Genomic DNA, 24741 nt, shown 5'->3' on the forward strand with positions numbered 1-24741 from the left:
ACATGCGGATGTTGATGCAAATAATGAAATCAATAAGTAACATCACAATAAAGCCACAGTAAGAAAGGAAGGCTGCTTTCCATAACTTAATGAATCTTTCTGAATTAAATTGTAGTGCTCACACAGTAAAAAGGGTTACTCATCTATGCATTTGAAAATACACTCAGTAGATTTTTTAATGATAAAAAAAAGAAAAGATATTGTTCAAAGTAAAGTGAATACTTTGACACATAACATTTGTTTCAAGTTGTCAGAAACAGACTTGTCTTTAGTCCAAGTCTCTACGGCAAAACCCTCTTGAATTGTAGTTTGAGAAGCTCAGTTAACTTGAGAGAAACATACTGATCACATGTATCAGAGGAAAAATTAAATGTGCATTAATTTCTGCTGAGATGAACGGCGTCAGTGTTTTGAATCAGATGCTCAGCTATCCTTGCCCAAATTCTGAGGACCTCCAATATGGCTGCAAGAGAATATTACATCTAAATGTTTGCATTTGCTTTTGCAGTGCCAGCATGCAAGCACTAATCCTAACCCTGGGTTTATAAACTTCAGTTTATACAATCGAAGCGTGCAAGTTTGTTCTTAATGTTTATTAAAAAAGCAACAGAGCCTTTATGAACTTGATTTAATGGAGTCCACCGTATGTTCCCAGGCTCTTGGTTCATTTAGTGAATTTTTTCAAAATGAAAACAGCCCCATTTTCCCTCAATCCTATGTTCCATAAACATAAACCACATACATAACATTAAACATTAGCAACATACCCAATCCTATGTTCCTTAAATATAAAAAAGAAGAATGCCTATAGTGTCCATGTCCTCTGGTATATTAACCAAAATGCGCAATATGATAGTAGTACAAGTTCAGTAAATAATATCTGAGGTGGTGTCTGAAAATAGTGTAAAAAACTGACACTGGGGGAGCACAGGACCTTGGGATCATCCTGTAGACATGCTCCCAATTTGACAGCGAAGTAACATGCCAACCCTCAAGAAGACAGGCCTCTTACAGTGAGACGGAGACGACGATCTCCACGGACTGACAGGATTGTTTGTCTGCGTCCTCTGAGTTCACAGACGCATGCTGAGTGTCTTTGCCAGAATTCAACCTGTACAGTTTCTTTTGGAGAAAATGGAGGAGGTCCTCTCTGAAATGCAGGCTGAAAAACATGTAGAGCAGGGGATCAAGACATGCGGGAAGGGCCGTGACGATGAGTAACACCGTGGATTTGTCAACTTGTGTGTCAGGGAGGGAGGGGAGGGGGAGCAGGGAGGAGAAGGAGAGGAGGGTCGCAGATAAGAAAAGCACAGTGTTGGTGACGAGGAGGAACGTCGTCATTCTGGTTGTGGCGGCGTCCTGGAGACCCTTCGGCTTTAATGTCACACGATGACAGTCAAGGAAAGCGTGGGTTACAGTCGTGAATGTGTAACAAAGGGCGTTCAACACCACTAAGGCTGTGTTGTAACCCCAACATGGCGAATGTCTGTGGGATGAGGACACACAGGGCGAGAAGAGACTTATAATGAGAGGCAAGGCAGTCACAGCCAGAGCCAGAGTGCAACAAACTGCAAAGGTGACTTGAAGGTTCCTCCAAGCCTTCGGCAGGTTGAGGTCGAAGCTCAGGTTTTTGTGCTGGAGGACGAATGCCATTGTGAGGAAGACGCAGGCCTGGGAGGAGAGGGTGAAGAGGAAGCCCGTGACTCTGGATCCTGCCTCTGTTTCCTTTGACGGGCCAAAAGCACCGAAGCAGTCCATGATCACGCCGTCTCTTACATCCATGGTGCCGCCGGAGACGCCTGAGAGGAAGCGGAGCCAGAAGAGAACGCCTAGGAGATGCTGGCTGGGAGGTTTTGATGCTGAGGAGAGGAAGATGGAGACCAGGACCAGGAAGTTGAAGGCTACAGAGAGGATGAAGATGAACCGCACACTCAACTGCATGAATCGGGGAACAAATGGGCTTTGGCACATTTGGGATGGACCTGAAGATGGAGACAGACAAGATACCGGGAAATTCATTTTGTGACTATTAATTTATAAGATAGGCTGCAGGATCAATACAGAATCACACTTCTATTATATATGTATAATAGAATAACTACACTGAAATTTATCTCTTCACATGGCCTTGGGAAAGGATCTTGTATATGAAGACATTTATTCAAAAATTAAATCCACCTTTTGGAAAATGTGATATTTGCTATAATAAAATGATTGTTGGCATGTAATGAAAATCAGCCATTAATACATACTGAACAATATTGTCCATCTATAGCTTTTTCTTTATTGAACAGCAACAATTTCATCAGCTCTAAACTTTTTCATTATCGCTGGAAAATAAAAGATCAACGTTGCAAGAGTGCTACTTTTGTCCACCCAAGACTTAGAACTACCTACCATGCTTTAAAAATGATTTTGTTATAGCATGTGTCACCTCTTTCAGATGGGTATCTCATTTTGGAACGTCTTGGTTTCGCAGACTCACCTGGTGTTGGAGAACAGCGGACAGCAGGCTGTGGTCTCACCTTCACACTAAAATCCGTCGTCAAGTTGTCTGGACTTTTGTTCTCTATGAAAAGATAGCAGGGATTTTTTTTTTTTAATTAAAGAAAAGAAATGATCAGATGTTCTTACACTGTTTAATGTCACCAGTCTGATGTGAGGTAGTGTTTAACTGGACCAAAACAGCAGGGCCAGCCCTACAAACACAAATGTCCGTCACTCACTCACTGACTGAGTGATGAAGTTACACCATCGGTCGACTGAATGGTGGAGAATTTGCAGCGGTTACAAAACAACAACACCAATTCAAAATAGCTGCTTCACCTCAACAATATTTGTGTAACAAAGAGATTTGCTGAAAAAAAAAAAAAGGTTTTGCATGGATAGATTATCAAGTATGATACGAGTTTCACAAGTGTGGCTTTGGCATTCCCTGGTTGTACACAGAGCTGTTGAGTTTCTCTCTGACCAGTCAGTGCTCTGCAGTGTTTTCATGTCACCTTTTAGTGCCGGCTCAGTTCACTTGGAACCTCGTTGAAGGTCGTAGCAGTGGCAAAAAAGTATCAGGTACTATCCCTAACTTTTACCTGATGGAAAATAAAAAGGTGAGTGGAGTTGAGTTGAGGTGAGCTGTACCATACAGTGGAAAAGTGTCTAATTTCATTAAAAAAAAAAAAAAAAATCACCACTATTTAAATGTATAAATAATCCGGGTTTGAAAACTGCTGTCCAGTGCAGCTGCTGTTTGCGGACCAGTCACTTTTTAAATGTTTCCATTTTGCTACTAACAAACTGGCCACTTTTCCTCACATTGACCATACACAGTTGTAGTTGTTGTACCCGCTTTCCCTCAAACCACCTCATCTGCTTCTGCCATCTTCTACTTCAGTTCCTGATTGCCCAGAATGCCTCTCGACAAGAGTCAGTGGTTTTCTGTGCTGTATACATGTGGGTGGAGAGTGATTGCGATAACATTGAAAGTCTTTTTGAGGAAAAGTGAGAGAAAATTATGGCATGGAGCCACACGCGGTTGACAAAATAACGAATGACAAAACAGAGTGTTTCATTTGACATGCAAGGAACCAAAGGAATGGAAGCTGTTGCTGCATTGCACCCTGGGATACTGAGACTATCGCTGGTGGATAAAATGATATCTCAGCCTCTCCTATGATGGATTTCTCCCTGTATGTTTGTTGAACATGTGTGCAAAATGATCACTCTAGAAAGATGCCCTTGTTTTTTGATTCTTAGGGACCGACACCAAAACGTGAAATTTACCTCTAATGCCAAAAACATTTCTGCTATTAAACTCCATTGTAGCTGCTCTGTAAATATACTGCATTATATCTGACCCCTTGTGGTCTGTCATTGTGCTGAGCTCCTATTTAAGTTGATGTCTCTGCATCATTCGCAAACCTGCACATGTATTGTAGCTGGTAAATAAAGTGGCTGTGAACAGTAACACAGTTACATTAGAATCTGTTTCTTAAAGCCTTCCCTGGGTGGTCAAGCTGCTCTCCTTTAGTAGGTTTGCTCACCCATCATGACTGTTTGTGGCAGGTTTATGTTTCAGAGTTGATGATTCATGTTATCAGAATGAAAAAAGAAAAGAAAAAAAAGGAACTGACTTTTCTTTCTGATGTTGTCAGCAGCGTTTGGGTTCCAGCTTTTTGGGCTCTTTGACTTGACACAGTGAAGGAACACGCAGCACTGGAAGGCAAACGGCATCTCTGCTACCCTGAGAACAGAACAATCCAACACAAGAGGCACGCAATAATTAATGGCAACACAAATTATTTTACAAGGCTTATGCATTGAGTGTGTTTTATCACCATTGTGCTCTTGAAACTTTGTCAAATAATCCAATGTAGAATTTCTGAAATACATGGACACACACACAAATCAACTGTATATAGATATGATGTTGAAAAAAAAAAACAACACAATTTCAGTGGGGAAATATTATTTTCTTCTTTCCTAAAAAAAAAAAAAAAAAAAAAAAAAAAAGGCCATTTCTTGACTTTCTACTGACAATATCGGTGTAGTGCAATTAGTATTGTTGCAAAAAGGCCATTCAAATAGATAGAATGTATTGAAATGTTTCTACAGGACATTTCCATGGTGCTGTGGGGGCTTTGAGCCTGGCACTTCTTGGTTACAGGACGGTCTCTCTCACCCCCCTGCACCACCCCGCACCCCCTCTACCTGAGTCTGGGGAGCTGGTGAAGGGGCAGCTGGGCTCTCAGCTCCAGGTTCCCAGCCAGCTTCAGGTGGGTGAGACTCTGAAGATCCTCCAAGGAGATGGAGGAGATGTGGTTGGAGGTGAGGTCACTGAAGGGAGAGGGAGGTGTTATCAAGTGCAGCTATCATGCCATTCTGTTTGCACGTATCAAAATATTAACATCAGTGGGTAGAGCCAAAGCGCTGCATGTTTTTTCCAGTCTGACATTAGACTGGAAAAGGCAAGGAGTAAGATAGGAGCTGATATTATGAAGAATGGATCTTATCTAGATGCACACTTTTACCCACAGCAATGTATTTGTCGTACATATGTGCTTAAGCTCACTTACAGTGATCTGAGGTCCTTCATCTGCCGGAAAGTATCTGAATGGACGTTATGTATGGAGTTATGATGCAGATCACTGCAAAGACAAAATCAGTTTCATCTGGCAGCTTCAAGACTGAAACGAGGATGATGAAAAAAATCAGAGTGAATCATGGATGTGTAACATAATCACTTACATGTTTTGTAGTTTTCTACAGCTGCTGAAGCTGGGCAGACTCTGGATCAGGTTGTGAGACAGATCCCTACAGATTGACAACAGGTTTGTTAAATGGTCCGGATCAAAAGAGTTTCAGAAGAGCATCTGATGTGCTAATAAACAGCCACAGGTGCTCTGGAGTAGGCAGAACAAAATCATGGCACCGTGATGAAGGACTGGTACAGCCAATCTGTATTTGTGTATCTTTTAATATGATATACTGTCAATGAAGACCTTTTAACTTCATCCACATGAGTACATGGAGTTGTATGCTCTGACTGCACCAATGATGGAGATATATTTCAGTTCAGGTTGTGTGGTCTGCTTTGGTTAGATAATTATGGTAGACATCACAGCTATCATATTCAGGTTTCTCATAACTGAGGCACTTCCATGCAACACATGCTGGGATAGGCACAACCCCCCTTGTGACCATGAATAAGGGTAAACAGGTATGGAAAATGGATGGATAAGTGAAAAGGAGATGTGAGTGCAAACGTACAGCTTGTGCAGGTTGGGCAGTTCCTCACAGATGGTGCTGGGTATGGTGGAGATGTGGGTCCCTGTGATGGAGCTGCACGGTGAGATTACACAGACACAGTGAGATCATGGCTTCTCCTTAAAACACTCACACTGTCTGTTGTGCTGCTCTGTGTTGGTGATTGATGTCGAACAATGATGATCCAACCAATGAAGGAAAGCTTTTGCATCTGCTATTCTAAACCCCTTATGTCTGGCCGGCGTTTCCCAGGAAAAATCCTCTGGCATACAGAAGGTGATGTGTTTTACATTTCCAGTTTGTTTGGAATAAACAGAAGAAATATTAGGTAGGGTTAGGGTTAGGGTTAGGGTTAGGGTTAGGGTTAGCATGAACAATGATAGCCACCATGCCTGAACAGAGAAAGAAAAGAGCGCCATCTACAGGAAATCAGACTTTTACAACGCTGTATTAGGGCCATTGGAGGGAAAAAATTATGGATAAAATAAAAATTTCCAAAATTAAAGCAATAAATTTACCAGAAAAATCTCAAAATTATAAGACAAAAAATCTAAAATTCTGAGATTACAAAGTCACAAATTTGGCAGGAAAAAACTCAGAAAAATAGTTTTTCTTTTCTTCATTTATTTATTTTTTGGTTGTCATGGTTTGACTTTGCGAGCTTGGATCAGCCACACACTGCAGGCGTGCAGCTGATGACTTCGTCAAATTCTGCTTTGCAAATGGATTAAGTCACAAGGAGATCCTGGGGATTTTAGCCCAGAATCACAATATTATCATAAACATGGACTTTGAAGAGACATTGCTATGACTTGGGTCTAATCAGAAGAAAACACACACATTTTTGATTTTTTTTTTTTTTTTCAATAAATTTGTGAGGTTTTTTTCTCATTAATTTTCTCCTTTAATCTCAGAGAATTTCTGAGTTTTTTCTAGCAAATATGTGACTTTGATCCTACTTTGAAAGTTACACCCACTGTTGTTGATGTTTGGATATATGTATATATTTAATGGTACTGTGAAAACATATACATAAACATACATATACATATACATATACATATACACAACATAAACATATATCAACAACAGAAAGATGGCAGGACAGGGAGGAGACTTACAGGGTTTCTAGTCTGTTTGTCTCCCTCAGGTCTGGGAACTCGGTGATGCCGCTGGTTCCACTCAGATATCTGACACAGGAATGCAGATACAACAAACAAAATACTGTATTCAGGTTTGTACCTAAGTTTATATTCTTGATCAAAACTCATTTTCTTATTAAACATTTCCCTCTTTCTAGATACACCTGTGCTTAGTTTGAAAAGCCTAATAAAGTTAAAATGACACACCCACAGAAATGATTTGAATGTATTAGAATGAAATTCCATATTTCAAAAATATGGATGTTCCCAAATATAGATGATTCCATGAGCAAAAATGCATTTGTTTATTTATTTATTTTAATATCTTCTATCAAGCAAATAAATTAAGTGAATTGCCATGCTGGGTTTCACCGACATGCCAGTGTTCACTTGCTGTGGACATCTGGTGGTGGGACTGAAAGTCCTCATATACAACAAGATCATCTCCCAAGGCCACTTATAGAGACTGCTCAGTGGGACTCATATATATATATATTGTCGCTGTCAAGTGAAAACCACTTATTGCCAAAACATCGACTCTTCAGAAATGAAGAAAAACAGTCTTATTTTTAGCTGGACAGCTGTGCACTTTTCAGTTGATCTGCTTGGCTTTGAAAAGCTTTAATGAACCCAAGGGTTGCAGAACTTTCTCAACCCAGAGAAGAAAGGATCAATTCTTTAATTGAATATAAACATGGAAACCAGCAAAATTATTGGAGTTAAGTGATTTTCACTGGACGGTGACGATACAGTAGTTGTTGTTATAGTGTTTACAATAAAGAGTAAATTGTGACCTACAGTGTGTGAAGCTCAGGTAGCCTCTGGAAGGCTGATCTTCCAACAGTGTGAACAGGATTGTTCTGGATGTTTCTGTTGGAGAAAAAAAGAAGACAGTCCATATATCCTTATTTTATCGATTGTCATGTGATTGAGTTTTTTTTTTTTCTTTTCTTAAATTTAGTATTTAATCTGTCATTTTATTTTGTCACACCCCAGGCTTTTCATGCCTGCTAAAATGTATGAATAAATAAATATATAAAACAAATAAGCATTCTTTTAAAAATTGTTGAAAAACACATCTAGTGTTGAAAAACACATCTAGTGTTGAAAAACACTAGATGTTATATGCTGACAGAAATATGTTAATAGAAAGCAGCTACACATGATTAGAAACCAAAATTGAGATTGACGGTACCCACATCGTCTCCAAGGAGGGGTTTCCAACAAAGGAGTATTCTGGGATGGCTTTAATGTTGTTGCTGTGGAGGTTTCTGCAGGATGAACGGTCAACAAAAGAAATACTTCCTCAAATAATTCCTTAGCTGGTTGAACTGAAAGTGAATGTATACTGCCTGCCTTAAAATCTTTATTTTACATTAAGCGCAACAGTACAACAACCATCTCTCTCTACATCTCCAACGCTAAAACCATGTAACAGTAACTAGATCACAGGTCAGATGTCGCAGCATCCTGATATTGGATGAATGATAATGCATGACAAGGAGGTGTTACAGCAATAAGGATATATAGTGAGAGGCAGGGATAAAAAGCCGAGGTTTCGCTGAAATGACTCACATTTCCCTCAGGCTGCTCAGGGATCTGATGGCTGCAGGAAAACTGTCCAGGCTGTTGGAGCTCAGATCTCTGGAGAGAGGGCAGAAGATGCTGTTACTTTAATGATATCATTACTACTGATCACACTAATGCTAATATCATTGCCTCAGCTATATATAACTGACCCCGTTTGCCCTCAGGGATCAATGAGGTATTTCTGATTCTGATTCTGATATACAAGTCCACTGCTACTTATACTACTATTTTTGTCTTGTTTCTCATTGTTGTTAAATGAGGATAAAGTATGAAGAGAAGCACGCTGATCCTCCATCTTATGTTAAATTAATTATGGCATTCTGTCCTTGTTTTTATGTTCAGTTGACTTACACGTGAAGCACTGGGTGCATGCACTTTCTGTACTGTAAAGCACTTTGAGCTGTGTGTCTTGTGTGGAAGTTGCTGTCCAAATTAAATTCTTTTTTTTTTTTTCTAGTAATGCTACAACTACAGCTACTACTACTGCAACTGCTGCTCCTACTGCCGCTTTTCATCATTTATCAACAACTTGTATATATGTATCGTTTAATTTTTGTGAGATCCTCTGTTCATGAATTGCTACTACTGCTACTCCTGCTACTACGTATGCTGCTGCTGCCACCAGTGCTATTACCAGTACCTCTACTTTAACTGTTGCTGCTGTTTGTAGTAACAATAACAATAGTTATTACGTCATTCTAATAACAGAATGTGATAATAATAGATCAATAGTCAATAATACTTGGGTTCATAAGACAGAAGAATCAGAATGCTACCATAACATGATTGATGAAGTCTTCAGACAGATGCCCTCAGTCTTTTAGTTTTTATTTTTTGTGCAAGTAAAAGGAACACGTGGCCGTGCACGAGATATGTAGCTGGTGTCATTAAGTGTCATTAACTTATATAATTTTCCCTTGAAAGAAAGACTTAGCTGATCGAAAAAAAAAAAAATCAACGTTGCGGGCTGAGTCATATAATTGACTTGTCATTAAGTGTCATTCACTTATATCATTTTACCTTGAAAGAAAGACTTAGCTGATCGAAAGAAAAAAATCAACGTTGCGGGCTGAGTCATATAATTGACTAAATGACTAAATATTCATTAATGTTTATGACTGCTGTCATGTCAGTTATACGACAGTGTTATGTCAGCTTTATAAGCACAACTCCAAACTGAGTGTTGCTTAAAAGTAAATTAAACAGGTAGTATAACATAAATAAGTCAGTTCCAAAACTAACCGGCGACCAGGGTAAATGCTAAACTAGGGATAATACGTCCGCATCATATGGAGGACATTAAGTCTTCGACCGCCTCAGCAGAATTCTGCATAATTTTGAGCAGAAAGATGGAGTTGATTTGACTTGATGTGGTTACTTAAGTCCTTAGTTGACAAAACAATAGCACCAAGGATCAGATTGCTCATGATTAAGCGCACTGAATTTTGAACACTGAAGTTAGAATTTTCTCTCCAAAATGGATACACCGTTTTTGGTTAGCTTCAAATGAACATTTAGGAATTCAAAGGGCTATTTCAGAGAGATGAAATAAAATTAGACATCTGTGCTTGTCAATGGAAGACTTGGCCTTCCTTTCCGACCATGTGTATGTCTGCCAAGAAACAAAGAGACCGCAAGCGGATCTATCTTATATAGGTCTACGTAGTAATAGGCCAATCTAGATAAATGCCAGCCAGATGCATAATGCTGTAAAGTTGCCACACCAAATCTACATATGCAGATAAAGATACCACCCTGCTCTCGGAAACAAAGAAGGGTCATTCCAGCCTAAAATGTGCAGAGCAACACACATCCATCTCCATTTCCATCCAAACAAATACCTTCGTAACAACACACGCTGATTCAAAAATTGTTACCAGCATAATCTTATTTTTAAAAGTGTGCCCATTTGAGCTAGACGTGCATGTGTCTTGAAAATCCCTCCCCTCTTTTTTAGGCGATACAAATGATTTCCTTACAGTCCTGCTTTACAATTCTGTTTTCTTTCACCAAGACAAATGCCTCTGTATCATAATGGTGGCTGGAACCTGCCCCCCCCCCCTCCTCATAGACCAGAATAATGAGAGTTGTCTGTCCTGTCTGACGCTCCACGTGCCTGCGGGCTTGTTTGGGTACTGCATCCAAACAGTCAGGAAAACACGTGCGTCTTAGATTGAGGGTAATTGTCAGAGGCCTGTGCTGTGACCACACACTGTGATGCACCAGATGAGGCCGCCCAGCGCCGTTTGAACTGCAGTGGTGGCTCACTTACGACTAAACCCAGAGAGTTTTCCTGTAAAGGCACACTCAAGGCGCCTTTGTTATGCACACCCACTAGGAAGAGCACTGTACCTGCACCGCCTCTGAGTTCGCCGGTTTATTTTTACCTATGCAAAAAGTGCCACTTCAGAAACCTGCGAAAACATCTCCGTGGAATTTAGTGGACAGATAAGCTGTGAGCCAAACAACAGCTGATTAGATTTTGGTGGTGATCTGCATCTGGGATTTCTGCCATCAGGCAATTACAATTGTTTTTCAGCCACAACTAACGGACACATTGATTTGATTCCAAGTCTTATGGGGATGTTTGCAGGGTCAAGAAATCAATTTAACTGAAAGTATTTAAGTGATGGGAATGATGTCATTTGGCGTAATAGAAAGTTAGAGGATGTGTGCAGTTTTGGCCAAGGTCTGCTCTCTTCGAGTGCTTTCCAAATTCAGTTCAATTCAACTTTTGTTTTCTAAACTTGAGCTTTGTTTCCCAAATGATAATGACTGATCTGAGAAAAAAAAAAAACAATTTCAGCATTCAGTGGTTATTAAATATTGGGGGCCCAGTTGGATTTTTGTCAAACAACTGCTTGTGCAAGTTGTGTATATCTCATTTTGGAGAAACTTTTCAATTGTTTACTTGATATAATTTGATCTTGCTGCCAAATTAAACATCCAAAATGAAAGTTAAAAAAAAAAAACCTTAACTATCAAGTTAACAAGTAAGGGAATCACACATTGAGTTTTGGCCTGTTAAAAAAAGAGTCAAATCATCTACCTGCATAGACCATATTAACAGAATTCATCTTCCTTCAGGAATATTCTCAATATTTTTAGTATTCTTCTTTGCTTTACTTCTTCATCAACTTCCTCCGGCTTCAGGCCTTCATTGTGTGTGCAGGCAGAACACGGATCATGGACGAAACATGTTGCCCGATGACTCTGTTCAGCATCATGTGTACTTGCTGTGCTCAAGGTCAAAAAGTCAACTCACAGGGTCTCTAAGTTGTGCAGCCCGTCAAAACACCTCTGCCCCAAAGAGTGGATCTGGTTGTCATGGAGATGTCTGCGATGAGAGGTGGGAGGTGTGGTCAATTACAGGAGAAAAGGAAGAGAAAAAGCAGCATACTTGGATGGTGGAAAACAAAATGTAAACAGAGAGAGACAGACAGATAAACCAAGAGGTGGACCTGAGAAAGACTGAGAGGAGATGTGTCATATCTATGCACTGTTTGCTGCACTAAAAAAAAACTCTTAACAAGTCATTAAGTGTCATCTTTAGTGCTAAAATCTTGATCTCTTTTACTATAAATCTAGATGTACAGTAGTAACACCTGTGCTTACCTGCTATTTCAAAATTTGCATAGGTGTTTCATGACCCCTAAGTGGTAAGTAGTTATTTTGTCACCATCTTTGTTTGAGAAAAGCAATGTTTCCGCTCAGCACTTCCCAGGGATCAGCTGTCAATCAAACTCTGTGTGTGATGTCTTTTCCATCGGATTTTTTTTTTTTTTTTTTTTTTTTTGGGGTGAATTTTGAGCTTCTTTTCTTTGTCTGTACAGCCATGTTGGCTATCACTGCTCATGCTAACTACCGGAGTTTTCTTCCTCTGTTTATTTCCAGGAAAATTAGAAATGTAAAACGCATCACTTCCTGTGCACCAGAGATTTTTTCCTGGGAAAAAGCTACCGGGCTGCCTTTGTTTTTTTTTTTTGTTTTGTTTTGTTTTGTTTTCCAAGGATGGCAAAGTCATTCCAATCATTTGGCTTGTTGGTTAAGATTAGAGCTATCGTTAGGTTAAGGTTGCCGTTAGGTATAAGTTGGCTATGGCTAATATTAGGGAAAGGCTGTGGAGTATAAAAGTAAGTCATTTAGGTCATGATTTTGCCATTTTAAAGAAAAAAATATATAGTTACCAGGAATGCTGTGCTTAGAACAGCATTTGTGAAAGCTTTATAGGTTGCAAAAAGGACCTTTATTTATATATGTGGAAATGTAGATGAGAAAATAAGAAAATAAGATGTAGTCTCCATCCAACAACAGCATATTTTTATGTTTTGTCCTCTCGCTCCAACATGCATGAACCTAGAGTTTTACTCACAGTACCACCAGCTGGCTGAGGGAGCTAAACGCCCCGTCGGGGATGTGTGTGATGTTGTTTAGGGCGAGGGTCACAGCTTGTAGCGTTGGCACGCCGGCCAGAGCAACAACAGGCACTTCTGTGAGGACGTTGTCGTCCAGCCACAGATGACGGAGGGATGTGAGGCCCTTGAAGGAAGACGCCGGCAAACAGGCAATGAAGTTGGCATCCAGACGCCTGGCAAGAAAAAGATGAGACAATTTTTGTGGCTGCAGCAGCAGAAGAACAGAATATGAGCACCAAAGATAATATATCACAAGCATTAAAAGTTATATGTAGTTATGAGAGATCAATGTTTAAATCCTACAGTACTTAAAAAAATAAATTACATTGTTCATAGAAACAACAAACAAACAAACTGTCATCAGGGGCAAAATGGGTCCCTGGGAAAATGAAAAGTTATCAGTTCACTGTTATACTTTACTTCACAGCATAAGATTATATTTCATGTGAGATTAAATGAGTGTACTTGTTAAGATGGACATTTTTTTTTTTTTTTTTTACAGTGTACCTAGTGCGAAAAACACAGAGTGTTGTTTTGACTGGTGCATATTAATACAGAATACCTCTGCTCCATATAGCACAGGCCTCTTATTCAGGAGAGGCCTTCTCGATCAGGGAGGTCTATGCATTCTTTCGGTGCATGGTAGTAATTTATGGTGTTGACATGCGCGGTGGGGACAGCGCTGTCTGACAAAGGGTCCTGGCACAACCACAAGCAAGCAGTTCACACGTGGCTATTGCCTAAACACCCCCCACCCGCCCACCACCTCCACCTCCACCCAGCCCCATGTTAAGTGTGAAGTTGAGATTGGCACTTCCAAACAACAGAGCGCTGTTAGAGAGCTGCAGGCCGAGCGGTTAGAAACGCTGAGGCAGGCAGATCAGGTAAACACGTTAAGAGGTGCCACAAGGCTCAATGTGAGGGCCACTTCTTTTGGAACGGGGAGCCATGTCTGTGTGTGTGTGTGTGTGTGTGTGTGTGTGTGTTTGTATTTTTAGTCCATAGCATATGCAGTTTGAGTTTCAGACCTGTGAAGTGAGACCATTTTTACAAGGTGAGGTCAATTTGGCCAGTCTTTATTTCTGCAAAGGATTAGCTTTTATTTAGTTTAGACTTGGATTGAGGGTTAACATCTGATTCAGGATTATATGAGTCTGTGTGTGTGTGTGTGTGTGTGTGTGTGTGTGTGTGTGTGTGTGTGTATTTGGATGTACTAGTACTGTAGCAGAGTCTTTGAGTGTGTAAGCAGAGCAACAGTCATCACTGAAAAATGACATTTGTTGACAATTGTTTTGCACTGTGTATGTGTATGTGTGTGTGTGTGTGTGGGAGTAGTGTGTTTATGTGTGGGAGTTTTTGAGCACATGTAAGGTCACACATTGTGTGTATGTTTCTCCTAACAATGCATCTATACTGTATGTATATATAATTGTTTGGCGTTTATGACATGATTATGGCTTTTGTAATTTTCAACATCGAAAGAGCTTTTAGCAAAGTTGTTTTTGATTACACATGAGTGTATGTGTGCACTTTATCATTAAGAGGTCCAGATGGCCTCACGGGAATAGGAAAATGTTGAGATTCCTAAAATTGAGGGCATTCTGCTGCTCCTCACTCTCAAAGGGGGTATTTTAGGTTAAGTGCTAATGTTCCAAACTACGGCAATGCAAACGTGTGCTTGCAGACACGTGTATGTCTGTATATGTGTGTGTGTGTGTGTGTGTGTGTGTGTGTGTGTGTGTGTATAAATTTCGATTCTCATCTGGCCAGTAATAAAGACCCACCTCACCACATTTAAAAACATTACGGGAAATTCATCTCAGTTTGTGTTGCTCTGAGCAGTTGTTCATCACTGAAGTCTTTACTTGCCTCTGGAGAGTAGCACCTCTGAACAGCACAAAAATAAACATAACATAAACCTGAAAATACGGCCTGACATCCTATACGCTCTGTCTTTCATCAAGTCAAGAGTATACATTTTTCCACAGGGAGTGGGGCTCTGTTATTAAAGACAGCTAAATCTATACACAGGCGGCATTTAGCTTCCAAATCATATCCTAAATACTGCCTCAGCTCTTGCCAGAGTCATGCTCACTGTGCTGCTGCTGCACCGCTGCTCCGTCCCCAAAGCAATTTCCAAAGTATGTTGGAAGAAGTTTAAAATTGATTCTCATTTCAGCCATGTGACAGGTGCAAAAAATTGAGCTGGACACCCCATTTAGTAGAAGTTTTGCTCTACAACCTAAAAATTTGGTTCTGTGTTATAACATTCAAAAGGCATACCATATCATGAAGGTCAATAGTCAGAATTTTTAATATTATTGTGATCCTGGATTGATAATGTAAGTGGAGGTAGAGGGGATTTTATGGTCTATTTTTGTTGTTATAAATAAAACTCTATGAGAAAATTCTACCAGCTTCACCAGTTACCATAGTTCACTCCTTCATCATCTGCCATTGCTAGAACTCTGAAAGCTTTAGCTCTGTTTGCACTGGAAAGCAGTGCCCCCTTCCTAAAATCAGTCCACTAGATTTCCTTCCATATCCAGTGGCTACATCCCATTTCCTTATTTTGCAACCACGACTCCTCCACTTGCCTCCTTTCCTCGTGTCTCAGTCCTTCTCATGGGAGACGCCAGAGGAGGAAGCAAGAAAAGAAATTCGAAGACCAAAGAATTGAAACATTATTACATTATTTTCCAAAATGACACATCCTTGCTCACTCAATAGTATCTTCCACCTCAATGGCAGGGGGCAAACAGTTAGCATTTGGAGCATCCAGCCTGTATCCAGCACTATCCAGAAGATAGCACCACTACTGTCTTAGGAGGATAAATAAAATATCATCTTCTTTCCAAAATGGGCGAATTATCCCTTTAAAACTCTGGTTCGCACTGTGTAAGACCACTGAAAAATAAAGTGAAGCAAGTGTTGAGCTGAGCTGAGGATCACTCACAAGGACTGCAGGTTCCTCAGGTTCTGCATGGCTCCAGAGGGAAAATGCTTTAGATGATTGTTCTGCAGCATTCTGCATACGGAATAAGGAACACGTGAAATTAGAGTGCAATATAAACAGGTTCAACTGATCAAAGTATCACAACTACACAAATGAGTTCCATTTTTTATCAGTGGTATTTAAAAGATGATTGCAAAATATTTTACATGGCCAGTATATCAACTATGGAACATAATGCATCCAGATTAAAGAGTAAGTCCATATTAGTGAATGATATGAAAGAGGGATTGTGAAGACACAGTTTTTGTTTTTGTTTTTGTTTTTTTTGTTTTTTTGCTGGAACTCCTATATTTGAACTAAAGTACATAATTTTTTGTGGATGCATGCTCAATAAGAGTGATTTTCATTACACACTTAAATGCAATTGTTTATATGCAACATTTTTCCATAGGTTGTATCTGTCACACTTAAGAGTTACCTGTAAAAACATAAATAAATACATAAAGTAAAATTTCAACAGAATGCATGGTATTTTTTTTTTTTTAACTTAAAAAATGTCACATACAACACTCTCAAACTGACAAGTCGGGCAAAAATGTCTCTGGGAAGGTCGGTCAAGCCGTTTCCTGCCAGCCGGCTGCAGAGGGAGGACAAACAGGAAACAGAATTAATGGACTTTAATAAAGGCAAAAGAAAACACAAACACCGTGGGCATAAGACCTAGAACTAGACTTAGAACTAGAGTGTGAGTGGTTTTATGTGTTTGCCATTGTGCTCCTGTGTGTAACCCACACAACCTGAATGGAGTCAGAGGAGCTGTTGGCTGTGGTCATATGGCTCATATGGCTGGTTCAAAATAAAACGGCGATTGTGGTTAGTTGCTACAGCGGCAGCGCACATATAGGGCAGTAAAGTCTGTCACACTCTCTTGAGGAGTCTCTGGGTCTTCTCACTGAAAGTAGCGAATAAACACCTATAGTTTCCGCCAAACTGGAATGCGGAACTCAGCCCGCTACAGCAGCCACAGTTCTTTACAGGGGCAGCGTTTCAAATAAAAATGGCGGCCGCCCTGACCATCCTGCTACATTGACTTGAACGGGAAAATCCATTTTACTCCAATTCAAGTTCCATGGTGTAACCACTCCTCTTGATTGCATAAACACATATGCTCCATGTGAGTCCGTTCAGCTGCTGTGAATGCCCGCTGAATTTAACTCAGTGCTCGTCAGGAGAAAGCCAGCGGAGCACAATTACAAGTTAGAACTGCCTCGTAACTAATAACCTGCTGCTGCTGTTGCCACTTTTCAATATCCTGAATCCATATAACAGAACACAGGCTAGAAGACAGAGTTTAATTTTAACATGTTTAGTGCATCTGGCACTGTCCCCAATCTGTTAGTTCATCTGTTGAAGCAAATTGATCCCTCAGTGTTCTTCATCTGCTCTGGTGGTTTGGTTTGATTTGTTTTTCTCTCTGCTTGTATTTACAGGCTGGCCCTCGAAATGAATCCCACAGTTCCCTCCCTGACACAGGAGCCAATACTATTTGGAGCCATGAGGGCATCGCAACGGCAATAATGTGGCGAGAGAGAGGCATTTAGCTTCATGGCTGAGTGATTTTTCAAGTCAAAGGAAGGTTTTTGGTAGACTGGCCCTTTAGTGAACTTGAGAACACCATGAATCATCCATGTGACCCCAGTAAGATCATTCATTGCAGCATACATTATGTTCAGTGATACCAGGTCTTTTTTCTTGCCTGTAGGTTCAGAAATATTTCAAAGAGAAGATTTTTGTCATTATTTCAGTTTCAACTACACATTCATTGGCTGTGCAGTGATTTTTTTAGCTGTATACAGTCTCCCATCACCCACCACCTTGAGTTCCTATGGACATGACATAGTATAATGAGCAAAGAGCACCACAGTAAAGGTAAGCCTCAATATTTTATTCTTGCAACTGGGCTGCAAAATCAACACACTGGCATTTAAGAGCTCTATCATCTGTTCATCTATTTATTCAGCCTTTGTGAACTCGAAGGAATTTTCACTGAAAAAAAACAGCAGACATACACTGCAAAAACTCAAAATCTTACCAAGAATATTTGTCTTAATTCTTGTCAAAATATGTCATTACACTTAAAATAAGACATGATCACCTAAGAAATAAATTGTTTTTAGACAATTTTCACTTGTTTCAAGTGAATTTTCAGTTGAAAATTCGCTTGTTTCATTGGCAAAATTTGCCAGTGGAAAAAGTGAAAATTCACTTTAAACAAGTGATAATTTGCCTGTTTCATTGGCAAAATTTGCCAATGAAACAAGCGAATTTTCAACTGAAAACTCACTTAAAACAAGTGAAAATTGTCTAAAAACAAGTTATTTTTTAGGTGATCATGTCTTATTTTAAGTGTAATGAGATATTTTGACTAGAAATAAGACAAATATTCTTGGTAAGATTTTGAGTTTTTGCAGTGTACTGCAAATGTTGATGTGTAGCAGGACACTGACGCCACTCCTGGCTGCCCTGCAGTGAATGCTCTGAAGAGAGGCATATATGTGAATCTCAAATAAGGTCTTAATTACAGAGAGCAATATGGAAATTGAAGCAATTTAAAACCTTAAAAAAAAAATCTGTCAAAACCATATCATCATGATTCCCAGGATACTTTACGGGTGTCACCGGTTCTAGAAGAGCCAGTGTGTCCTTTCCAACAGAGTCCCTTCTTACTAACCAATTATAGGTTGCTCTGGGTAAAGGCATCATCCAAATGCCTAAAACATGAATGTAAATGCTCCCAGACAAGAGGTAATTTGGAGAAGCTGGCCTTACTCACAGCTCTTGGAGGGCATGGAGATTTCTGAAGGCGTAGTCAGGCAGCCGGGAGACTTTGTTCATGCTCAGATCTCTGCAAAGCCAGATAGCAACAGAGTGTGTTAGTAACATGCACACCCACAATCCAATTACTGCCAAAAATTTATGTCTTTTTTTTCCACTGCACAAGTGCACCAAGCCGCACTCACACTGACACAGCATGATATGTTTTTTTTTTTTTTTTTTGCTTTTTTCTGTTTGGTTGACTGACTCCGTGATTCAGTTTGGGTTCAGTACAGATGTGTTGGTATGGTGCCCAAAGAGTGCTGATACTGTAGCATAATGACAGTGGGGCCACTACAGGTAGAGAGCAGCACTGGTATGAAATCATAACTCTGGTCTTACTGACCGATGTTGAGGGAGGCGAGAGAAAAATGCATCCAACAACCATTCATCACCACAAAGACAAGCTAAGGGGAGGCAAACAGGAATGAAGATCAGTCGAAGAGTACATTTCCAAAACATAAAATGCCTTTCTGAAAAAAATAAAGCAAAATAAATACGTGGAGTTCATTCATTAAAGGAACAGTTAACACAACACCGAAAACTTTGTCATGCCTGTTGAAACACAGTTAAAATGCCTTTGCTCATGCAACACACAGGGAGGTGGCTAGCACAACTTCATAGTAACTTCTTCCAAAACAAATGAATTTGTTGAGTACAGCTTTTTAGATTAAAAGGGCAACAAATGACAACAAAATTATATAGCTTATGCAGCATGGGCCCAGTCCTCTGAAGCCAAAAAAAATTGCTCCCTGAACGGAGAAGGTTATACTTGTCGAGCAAGACAAGGACATATTTGGGTTGGGGTGTGCATGAACTATTTACTATCAAAGAGTATAGTGAAGATTTCCATTAAGTAACTGTAAATACAGATATTTTCCTCTCAAAATGTGATCATTTAGCTTCTGTGAACTTGCTGGATGATCTGGATGGAGTAATTTTGTTGTCATTTTTGTCCTTTCTGCAGCTCTAAAAAGTGTTTCTCATTGACCTCTGCTGTTTTGGAGACAGCTTTTAAGAATCAAAATCAGAATCAGATTTAAAAAAAAAAAATAAATAAATAAATAAAATTAAAAAATTAAATTAGGTAAGAAGCTGTGCTAGAGGAAGTTGTGCCGGTTGCCTCCCTGTGTCTTTGATAGACAAAGGCACTCCATCTGTGTTTCAGCTGGCATGTACACAAATTTTTACTTTTGGGTGAACTGTTCCTTCAATGTTAAATACATATCAAGTTTTGTAAAAGTGGTATCAACCAAGTCTTTAAGTCATCTGCTATGTTTTCAGCGCAGTTGTTATTATGAATGATTAAAGTTGTGGCTTTACTCAGTGAATGAAGCATGCTAAATCAAGCGTGAATATGCTATTGTCACATAATCCAGTTTGTGATGAAGGGAAAATCTTAATGTTCTTCTTATCCACAACACATAATCTGCATTTGACAGTTTCTGTTTATTTCACAAAATGATACGATACTGTGTAACATGCAAAGACATAACAGGACAATGGGACCTCATCTGGGCGCATCCTTCATCAGACCTGTGCACTGAGAAGATGCCAGAATGAATTTCAAAATAACAGCCCCACACTTCTCTCATAGAGATGCATGATCCAGAGGGCTGCACCATGCAGCACAGGCCACAGCCCACAGCCTGCTGAGAGATGTTTTACATATCACTCTCCACACACACAAACAGCCTGGACGGTCACACCACTGTGAAACTTGATGTAAACTGTTCGGAGGGATTTGTCCCTCTTGTTGGGCTGATAAATCCTCGCCAGCAGTAAAGGAGCGGTGGTGGGACATTGATCAAAGCTGAGTTACATTCAGTGCTCCTTAACATTCATTGCTGGCATGGAGATTAGCAAGGTGTCGTGAAGCAAAGCAGATCCTAGCACTGGATCGCAGCTGGGTTAACCCCTCCCTGCCCCGCTGCAGCCCAACCCTGCCCGACCCCGAGGACAAGCCAGAGGAACCACGCATCGTTTGTTCAATTCAGGCAAAGTTTAAGTTCATATGTTTGTTTTGCTTTATTTTACAGGTTTCATATCCTACTTTGTAATGTTGTTAAATGTGTCATTTTCATTTTTCCACTTCCACCACAAAGGAATTACAGGTGACAAAAATGAAAATTTTCTCATCTGGACTGTACAGAAAACTAGTGGTATTTGTATAACCTCAAGGAGTCCATTTGCTTTACCAAGACCTGCGCCACCGACACAGAGGTGAAGGAGTTTTGTCAGTTCCTTTTTTAAATCCTGCACTTTCATGTTTTCACCACCAAATCATGCATTTTAAATGATTCTACAGCACTTCTAACAGTTCTGACATCACAAATGTACAAGAAAATGTATTTGGTATGTCCACACAAAAATAAAGAAAAAGCTGCTTAACAACAGCATTAATGGAAATGGAAAGGGACTTGTATGTTAACAGACAGACAGACAGACAGACAGACAGATAGATAGATAGATAGATAGATAGATAGATAGATAGATAGATAGATAGATAGATAGATAGATAGATAGATGAAAAGAACTAAAAAAAAAATAAATTAAACAAAGACCTTTTTCTTACCACCAAAATCTGTCTCTGATTAATAGACTGACTTTTTTCTTGCAGAAATAGGAAAAGCTACTGAAGGAAATAAAATATGGATGAAAAGGCAAAATTGTATTTATACAACGAACATGTCTGTCATTCATCCTGAAAAGTCATCACAGGCTCATAGCATGATGAACATTTGTCCATTTATTCATCACCTCATGCTGATCTTGTTATAGGCCATGGCTGATACAGTTTACTGATATTAACTTCGTTTTGAATGAAACTATTTGAAATTGAACTTGGCTTAAATTTTTGGACTGTAATTAACAACTTTAGGTCAGTATAATACGCTCTATTGCTCTGTCAATATATGCTATACTTATACTTATTGGTTGCACTGGTCAGTCATGTTTATGCTTATGCATATTTGGATGATTTTCTCTTGGTTTTCTCTTTATCCAGTAAATACAATTTCCTGTCTTTGAACTGTAACGTTCCACCCAAAAAATTAGAGCTTCGGCATTTTTACTTGGATTGTAAACTTTTATTAATTGATAATAACTCAGTCTGTGAGTAAAGTGTGTGGCAAATCATACACATCTAGTTTGTTGCTCCAGATGATGTGCATGAGCAGCAAATGACACTACCACAGACATCTTCACAGACATCTTCACTAGTTCCTCAGCAAACTGATGACACTATCTTCTATATTGGCACCACTGCAGGTTTTTGTTGCATGATTTACTTGTTTTTAGTGGCGACTGTACTGCTGGTGTTGTTATCCTGTTTGCTGAACGTACTTACAAGAGGCCCTTTGTCTCTTTCCATCACCTTGAATCACCTTCACCACGGAGATTTTTTTCTTAATTGACTTTTTTGGTTAAATAAAGATTAATGGCATGGTTTTCTTGCACTTTATCAACACTCCAAAGAGCAACAGCGGCACTCTGACAGGATTATTATGTTTCCCTAAAAATATTGTTCACACTGACTGTTCCCAACTTAATGAGCACTAAGAAGAAAACATAAACTCAAGGACTCAAACAACACATTTCACATAAAGACAGTATGACTGTATGACATTCACTCAAAATTCATTCATTCATTGTCATTATCAATATTTTTGGACACTGGAAACACACTTCTCTCCTTATGTGCTGTTGAAAATATTTTCAAGTATATTTGGCTGTTCAAAATCTATTTTAAAAAGTGTAATCTACATATACATGGACCCTTTATCTAATGAGCAAATTTTGAGACATATCTCCACTTATACATTTTAAGCTCAATTAAGTTGAACTTTATGGTCCCATATGGGAAATCCTTCTTTGCAGGTGAATTACAACATGCATAAAAATAAAAAATAAAAAAAACATTTCAGTCAAATAATTGGAAGTGTAAGTGTCCTTGAATAGGCTCTTTTACTTACAGATAGGAGGTCAGGCCACTGAGGTTGGAGGGAATGACACTGAGACCGACATCCACACAGCTAACACGCCAAAGGCTCCCATCAACCTCACATCGACAGTGAGAGGGACAGCCAGCCCGTGTCCCTGCACCAAAAATAACTCCTAGTGAGGTTAGAATAAAAGCAAGAAGATGCATCATATTAGTCAAGTTTAAAAACAAGTTTAAAAAAAAAAACAAAAAACAAAACAAACAAACTTCTAATTCAATATCCCTGTCATTCAGCTGCCAGCTGCAGGACAGAGGTGATGTGAGAGTTGCAGCTGCAGCATCTGGGAGGAGACAAGCATGTTCAACAGTGGACATGGTGATGGAGAGAGAGAGAGAGACTGTGTGTGTGTGTGTGTGTGTGTGTGTGTGTGTGCTGGGAGGGTGTCCTTTTCTTACACTGTGGGCAGATTTGTTTGATGTTGACTGATGTAGTTTGCTGCCATCTTCTGGTTTGGTCTGGTCTGATATTTCCTGCAGTAGCACCTCTCATGTGAAAAAAGCTGAAAAGGGATTTTGCCAAAAGCTGGTTGTTAAGATATATGTAATTAGTAATCAAAATTAGAGTTGAATGTTGAACATTAATAATGTGTTGCAATGTGTTTGCCTTTTGCTTAAAAAAGCATGTGAAGAACTGTGATGAAAACAAAAAATAACAAACAAACAAAAAAGACCATGGTTCACAGTGTAAACTGGAGAGATTTTGCAGTTTTCAATTTTAGGTACACAATTCTATATTCTTGTATTAAAACTGGATAGGCTTCTTTGTGTATTTAGTGTATATATTTGAAGTTAATAATTTCACTTTTACTTTAGTATCTTTTGACTCGAGTATATTTTTTATAGTAAAGTATAGTATACTGCAATTTATATCACAGTCGTGATAAAACACACATTTTGTGGCTTCTTCCTAAACATTGTGTTAGAAACATTGTGTTGTCATATTTTTGTTCCAGTTTTGGTTCCTGATCCAATCCAGTCCTCAAAATCCCATTTAGATGAGGCCTCTAACAACCGGGGCCCAGGGCAAACACATACCTGTTGCTCAGAGAGGGGGGGGGTCTTTCATTTCACCACTCATGAATGTTATCTGCACAGCAAGTAGGACACCTAGTGGACATATCTATCATTTTTACGTGCCTGAATTGATGTGTATGATTATGTACTTGCAAAATGCAGCTGGTTTTAATCCAAAAATAAGCTTGTAAATTTAAACTGAGAAAACTGAAATATCAAATTTCTCCAAACAGCGCATGGAGCATAATCCAAGTGTGTTGTAGCACAAATATCATTCATTATCTCTTGGTGTATGTCTCCGCTTGCCATGTTGGGTGCAACTGCTGAACAAAGCAATTTTGTGCAAGCCTGGGATTTCAACTAGTGATTAGTAAGGGGAGCCAATCAGGACCATTAAGTCCACTTGTGACATGTTGATTGGATTTAGTCTGAAAATCTTTGCTCATATATGTGTTTAACACAGGCAAATATGAGCTCCTGTAATAATGCCCCTTTAAAAATGTCTCCATGATGAATGGTTGAAAAACAAGTTGAAGCCTCTCAGAAACTCTCTTCCTTCATCAACACAAAGTCAAGGAGAGGAAACGGCTTTGGACAAGGGAGCGTCACCCTGTGGACTTATTAACAGGACCCTGACCTCACGCAGGGCAGCCATGCCTGATCGTAAAACCCTGGGCTGCAGCCACATCACATAGTTTCCCTTCCAGGATGTTAGGTGTTCTCCGTCTCAGTGAGTGAGCCGGCTGGGGAAGCCAAACCTCGCCATCCTATGACTCTCCCTCTTCTCTCTTCCTCTTCTCTCTGAGCTCTGTCTCCTTCTCATGATAAACTGGACCTATGCATTGCTGGTCATTGCATTTCCCTATCAAGCTACAACCATACTGTGGAAGAAAAGACACGATGAACCTTTACAACCTCCATGGGGTATTCATGACATCTCAGCAGCAAAACAGTAAAAGAACCCAATGCAAAGTACATGATATA

At 39.6% G+C, this 24741-nt stretch overlaps 1 pseudogene; it reads right to left on the minus strand.

Annotated features, from left to right (window-relative positions):
• Window positions 1-1008: 1008 nt before the first annotated feature.
• Window positions 1009-24412, minus strand: LOC115360433 (leucine-rich repeat-containing G-protein coupled receptor 5-like; annotated as a pseudogene).
• Between the last annotated feature and the right edge of the window lie 329 nt (window positions 24413-24741).

The sequence above is a fragment of the Myripristis murdjan genome, chromosome 6 (assembly GCF_902150065.1).
Source record: "Myripristis murdjan chromosome 6, fMyrMur1.1, whole genome shotgun sequence".
Classification (NCBI taxonomy): Eukaryota; Metazoa; Chordata; class Actinopteri; order Holocentriformes; family Holocentridae; genus Myripristis; species Myripristis murdjan.